Source organism: Panicum hallii, chromosome 9, assembly GCF_002211085.1.
Source record: "Panicum hallii strain FIL2 chromosome 9, PHallii_v3.1, whole genome shotgun sequence".
Lineage (NCBI taxonomy): Eukaryota > Viridiplantae > Streptophyta > Magnoliopsida > Poales > Poaceae > Panicum > Panicum hallii.
This window is the reverse complement of record NC_038050.1, coordinates 72,917,608-72,924,576: the sequence shown is the minus strand read 5'-3', so window position 1 is coordinate 72,924,576 and position 6,969 is coordinate 72,917,608. Positions and strand designations below refer to the sequence as shown.

The window sequence follows — 6,969 nt, the reverse complement described above, 5'->3', positions numbered from 1 at the left end:
GCCATCTAGCTTCACATCCAGACCGGGAGACCCAAACGAAAGGCCGCTGAAAGGAGCAGCAGCCGCAGAGGACCCCATGGCGGCGCGAAGCAGAGGAGCTCCGCCCCGACCGGCGGCGCGGAGCAGGGTAGGGGAGGGAGGGATGACGCCGACGGGGGAATCACCGCGGTGACGGGCGGAGAGCAGCGGAAAAAGTGGATCTTGGCTCTGATTCCATGCTAGAGAAGAATGACGCCCACCATGGATTGCTCAGATTAGGGTTACGTATACACAGGTTGGGTCTATAGGCCAAAAGGTCTACATGGGCCAGAATAGACATCTACACTACTCTAACAATATCATCATTCAGGCCTATGTCTTAACTGGAACAACAATATTTCTCCCATAGATTCAAACCGGACAAATACAATAGCAAGATGTGACAGGTCTCCTTGAGCCTTCAAAACTGTGGTCACCTACAAAAACAAGTCACAAGAAAGATGTGGACCTAAGCCTTTTTCTTAGATTTCTTGAGAGGTTTCTTCTGGGGCTTGAGCTTATCAGATTTCAAGGACATCTATTTGTCTTACCTCCTTTGCTTTTCCTTCTTCACGTTGTACATTGTGATTGCCTGCTTACAAAATGTTAACAGATGCTGTTAGCTCACTCAAATAGAACAATCAGTGCCACTGATGGTGGGCAAAACACAATTTAATGTACTCCATTGAATCCTGGAACTTGCCTTGCCAACATCAAGCTGTTCAGAGTTTCTGGCAAGTAGAGAGTTCAGGATTTTGTCATTCTGCTGTTTCTCCAGGTTGCTCATTCCCTTCCCTTCAGCAACTGGGAGAAACTGCAGAAATGACGTGATTCAGCTAGTGCACAAATTCAGCCTACAAAGGCAGACTCATAAATCAACGCCATTAAGATATAAAAACCTTTCTTTGTTTGCCAGGATGCTTTGCAGGTTTCTCGCTAGGCAACTTCTCATCAAACTTCCCACCACTTGCTGTTGCAGATAAAGCCATGCCAGCAACATTCTCAAGATCCTCTTTTCTAGATTTTTTCGGAAGATCAGCTTTAGTTCCTGTGATGGGCAAGGCCTTTGCAGCAAGTTGTATGACTGAACACAAAAGATATCGGAGAGCTGTTAAATGACTATACTGCATAATTCTCAAGGTTCCTTACTGGTACGAAAAGGAATTCATGGGAGAGGGAGGGGGAAGCATTAGGTGAGTGAAGGATTACAACCTTGGCAAAGCACCAACTTTTGCAGCTTTCTTTAAGTTCTCTAGTCTGTTTTTTTCTTGCTTCTCTACCCGCTTCTTCTTTTTCTTTCTTTGTGCAGAAGAATCAACTCCAGGCTCTGTAACAAATGAAATTTTCGATTAAAAGGGTATATCAGGTTATCAACCAGGTTTAGGATACATGCACTTCTGGAAAAAGAATCATTAATGATAAGAAAATATTTGTCAGATTCAGGTCCTAAACTATGAAATGATTGCTTATCAAAATAAATGGAGGTAAAGCATTGCATATGAAAAATGCTAGAAAATTTGCTGGACGGAGTCAACTAACATAAGCAGATGAATATGACAGCTGCAATACTGGATCAGGGAGAGACAGCAGTCAGCACAACAGTCAACAGGATTGTTGGCAAAAAGTTCATGAAGACAAATTACTAACCATCAGTGGATTTAGCTTCAATAACCGGAGCCGATAAAGGGATTGTGAGACCAAGGAGCTTGACTTTCCGTCCCAAAATGTAACTGCATTGCAGCTGGCCAAAAGAGTCAAAAGCTAACTTATCATTATCATCAGATTCAACATCTTCAGGATGGCACCAGCGTGGCTTGGGCACAGGCCACCTGCAGTTCATTTCAATGAAATAATTTATATATCCAAAACTTAACTCCAGCCTAATAAATAGCAACATGGATCAGAGCACTAACCTGTTAACCTTATTTTTGACATCTCTAGGCATTCTCCAGAAATTCGCACCAGAGGCATTGCCAATATCACCACCAGATTCACTGTCAGATTATGCTTCAGCAAGCTTCTTAAAGTGCTCCAAAAAAGAACAATGCTAGAATACTGACATTAACAATGCTAATACCTTTTTGTCTCAAATGATGCTAGAATATTTGCAGATCTCTTCCCATAACAGGAAAGGAGTTCCTATTCTCGTGTCATAGAAGTTCATGCCAATAACATTGCCATCAAGATTAACAAGAGGGCCTCCAATCCCAGCCTAGCAAGTTGACATAAATATGTTGTGATTTCTACTCAAAATATTGCTAGCTAATTCATTCCAATGCAGCTATATGCTTCCTTTGTTCAGAAATACAAAGCAATGTTTTGTCTGTCCTATTTCAAGCTTTGACAATTGATTAATCCAATATTATCTTGGTTTCATCAAATGATAATGTTAGATTCATATTCCAAAGTACTTTACCATGACTATATTTTACTATCAAAGCTCTCTTTTAGACAGTCAAATTACACCTAATAGAAAAAACAGAGAGTATTTACTATCACCATAAAAAAGGCAATAAAATGATTACCTTAGTGATTTTACATGTGGAACGTGTGAGGAACTCACAGTCAAGTGTGCCTGTCTAGGGAACTAGACAACCACTAGTAGCCATTAACGTGCCTGATTTGAAGCAGCGCCCTACAGCCGCTACTCTATAACTTGATTCCCAATCAAGGCTCGTATTTAATGGACGAAGAGCACGGCACTTTACACTGACTAGAGCAATGTTGTAATGTAGATTGCAATGCTCTAACTTCCCTTCTTTGCTTTGGTTGTTAAGCAATACTTCAATCTGCAAATAATACAGTGATCAGACTTAAACAGCACCTTAAAAGAATATCAGACACAAAACAATTAACACCAACCCTTAAGTTTTCATCAATCTTGTTCTCATCACCAGAATCTCTAACCAAGCTTGCTGATGTCAAAATCATCGTAGATCCATTCCATTCAATAAAAAAACATGTGCATGAAAAGAACCTTTTTTCTCCTGCATGCCATGATTCTGTTTACCAGCTAGTTGTAATCAAAACAGAGATGAAATAGTAAATATCACATCATTGTAAACTCACCATTGAATGAAGCCAGTGCGACAACATTGTGATTTAGGATAGAAGCTCTTTTGCTGAATTTTCTCCAGACACCTTCACCACGTATGTCACCAAAAGGGTCTTCAAAAGAATTAACCAAGATCATGCCAGCTGGAGAAATACATTGTAGAATAGTTGTTAGTGGTACATGAGAGCTGTAAAAGGTCAGCAAATTTTAGAAGCACTGACTCACCTCCTAACATGGAGGATGGTAACTTAGGGTAACCCATGGAGTCTAGATCTAACTGTTCCTGGTTGAGAAAGTCTCCATGCACTGGTGCAACAAGGTCAAGTGATCAGCACTGACATATACTAATACTATACACAAAAAGTAAATTCATATAAACTCTGTGCATAACAATAGCATGTAACATTAGTTATATCATGATAACAGCCTGAGCAACAATTAACATTAGAAGTCAGCGTGCATGAACATACCCATAGTGTACATATGTTAACTAATAAGATCTAACAATATGAGAGTACAAGTGAAAGGGCCGGACTAGTTGATGTACAAATGTAAACGCTAAACTTGCACAACTTCTAAATAGGTATCATTACGAACTGCAACAATTTGCATAATAATACAATGTTAAGCAGTTTTGATGAGTGCCTGTGTGCTCACCTTCTGGATGGCTGTTTGATTTCTCACCTATGGATCTTGCTCCAGGCCTGCAGAACATAAAAATGACTAGTTGACTACTAACCAAAAAGTAAAATGGTCAAACCAGTACACTAATACGCAAAATGGTGCCGAAAACTACGTGGGTAGAATCATAGGCAAGGAACAAGATAGAGAAACAAGGAGAAGTCGTGCGGAAAATGTTTCATGAAAACATGATCATAATGCACATTCCAACAAGATTAACATACAGTTTTCAACATTGGCACAAGAAATAAGACAAACATAGTACAGGACAACTGTGAACCTGTGATACATGCCAATGGTCACTAAATGTTTTGATTGGTAAACACTGAGGACTGCAAAGCGCAGATGCCAAATAGGCATAGGCTAAGGTATAGCAGCAAATGATCCAGATTATTGCATACATATTTTGTTCGGCACGCAATAAGGCTTACCTTATAAGCTCTTTTAGGAGAAGAGCTAAGGTAGAATAGAGAGGTGATCTAATAAATTGCATGCATTGAATAGAATAGACATACCTGTGAACCTTCATTTTTTTTTATTGTGCAAGACCAATCTTCTTTTGCACGAATTCCTTGAGAGTTGTGCCCCATGGTAGAAAAACGGCTCTTCTATTAGTCAAAAAAAGGTTCATGCCAACCATATTCCCATCAACAGAAAGAAGCGGCCCACCTTCCCAAGGCTAATAAAAAAAGGTGACAAGCAACACGGGTTACATTTGAACAAAATGAAGTTGTACAAAACAAGAGTTAAGTATAAACAAGAAATCATCTCTGTTGCCTCCATGCATAACAGAAATAGAATGAAATGCTTGTACTGTCATGCAGGTGTGCCTTCGAAATTTTACAATAAAGATCTTTATCATCCTTAGATACCCTTGAATCACCATTCATTTCCACAGTCTCAACCATTATTTTGCCAGAGATGTCACGCCCTACAGCTAATACCTCACCATGTGGCAGATTTTCCAGTGCACTTTGGAAAGGTCCAACCTGAACATCACGGACATTATAGACTTCGACAACAGCAAAGTCATGATCCAAATCAGATCCAGCCATATACCCATCATACAGTTTGGTGCCGTCAAGGCGCACTTGAATCTAAAAAATGACAAAGCAAGAAATGAGCACACAATGATCAGAAGTAAAAAAATTAGTAAAGGATGACTTTCAGCACCAACCTTTAAGTCATCATGGTGTTTGCTTGTAGCATTAAGAGCTTTAACCAGAGTTGCAGTAGTCAAAAACTTTGTAAACCACTGGTGTTCCATAGCTATGCCTGAGCATGAAAATAAGATTCTGTCTCCTACAGAAGATCACAAGTTAAATCATTTATAACTGGTGGCATTGCAATATATACTTGTTAGAAAACTGAGAAGACTAAGCGTATAATCACCATTGAACAAAATAATAGAAGCGACACTTTTAGAAAAATATGATTTAAGCCCATCACTGAGCCCAGTCCAAACATCTTGCTTAGAGTTCCAAAGGAGGTCACCTAGTTGAAGAGAATAAAACATTAAGGCAGCTGTGAATAATCATATAAACTGTGAAAACGCCGGAGGCGTAGCAGAAAATATAAACTGTGAAAACGCTGGAGGCGTAGCAGAAAAGAGGAAAAGATCTAGCAGACCTGAGATCCACTCGTTCTTGAAGGCTCTACTGTTCTTATGAAAGCTTCTAGGGAGATCACCACCGCCCCACTTAGGCTTCCTCATATTTTTCAAGACTGAAGCAGAACTTTCTTTTAGAAATAAAAACAAAGGGGAAAATGTGGGGTCATAAGCAGTGAAACAACAATATAAAACTATAATCGAGCAACTAATCAGGAACGCGAATAATGGCATTATATCAGGGTTGCTGATCCTTGGTTGCCTGAAACACCAAGAAGGTAGCCAAAAAGCATAATTTCTTAGCAGTAGCAGAGCTTGCTTCTAAATTGTGGATGGCCAACAAGTAGATAGATTGATTGTTCATAAATCTTAGCTAGTTGTTACTGTACATGTCTTATGGTGTTTGCAAAAACCGTGTGTGTGACATGAAGTTCTGCCACTGTTAGCTCAACTATCAGCTATAGCATGCAGTGCTTGACATGACAAGGACAGTGCAATGTCACACCTGATGTATAAGCCTATTCCTTAGGTTGTGTCCAACTGTATTTCAAGTGCCAAGTATGTTCCCCAAATATACATTTATTGTATCATCTTGGAGCAAAGGCTGTTACCACAAACACAACTGAAAGAAAAGAGCTCACTTAAGCCTCGTTTTTTTTTTTTTTTTGGGGGGGGGGGGGGGGGGGGGGTAGGTTAAGGTGGTCACTAGTCAAACCTAGCTTCACCTTCCAGTTGGAAGGTATGTAACATGTTCTCTTCTACTACTTAGTCTAGACGTACCGGGCATACAAAAGCACCAAAGAAGCAGTCAAGCTCTTCATAATTAAAAAAAAGAAAGAAACACTATGGAACTAATCTGAAACTGCACAATATTACATGTTCTACTTTAAGATACGTTAGTGATATTTTTTTTTGAATTCCATGTGCTGCTGTTACTCTGGTAGCGCTGCTCGTTGATTAGAAATCGTACTAGATTCTTTAAGGGGATTTCTAAAGAAACACAGTATACTTGAAGATCAATATCTTTTAGAATTATAACACCAATATTGTACCACCCAATCAAGCGCGATGAGGGTGATGCACGTACCTGATGTCCGGCCTTAGATGGCGCAGGCAGGGCGGCGCGGCAATCCTAGCAGGATCGCCCGGCCTACTAATTTACATATCATTTGTTAAAAAGCTATTATCTTGCATATGTTCTATGTGCCCGTTTCAAGGTACGGGCTATTACCTAGGGAACATTTAAGTGTTCATAAACGGGTCTGTTGTGAACTTGCGACGCGCCTCTTCTAAAGATTCTGATCATAAACTGACAATCAATTCCCTTCATTTTCATGTTTGAGCTTGAGCACGTGCTTGGGCATCCTTGGGACGGCAGGCATAGATATGTACGGAGTAGCACTTAATTGAAGATGAAAACTTCAGATTCAGATCTCAGCTTCTGCAAATAGGGCACCCTGAACGATTCAAAAAAAAAGAAAGAAAACGATGGATCATTAAAAGGTACTTAGTAAAAGCCATCGGTTTAGCAGGTTCCACTGTAAACAATCTAACCAATTGAGGTAAATTATAATCGAAAAATAGAGTCGGAAATGATAGAATATTT

The 6,969-nt window shown here is 39.8% G+C and overlaps 1 pseudogene; it reads right to left on the bottom strand.

Annotated features, from left to right (window-relative positions):
• Nucleotides 1-487: 487 nt before the first annotated feature.
• On the bottom strand, nt 488-5,468 carry LOC112877517 (annotated as a pseudogene).
• Between the last annotated feature and the right edge of the window lie 1,501 nt (nt 5,469-6,969).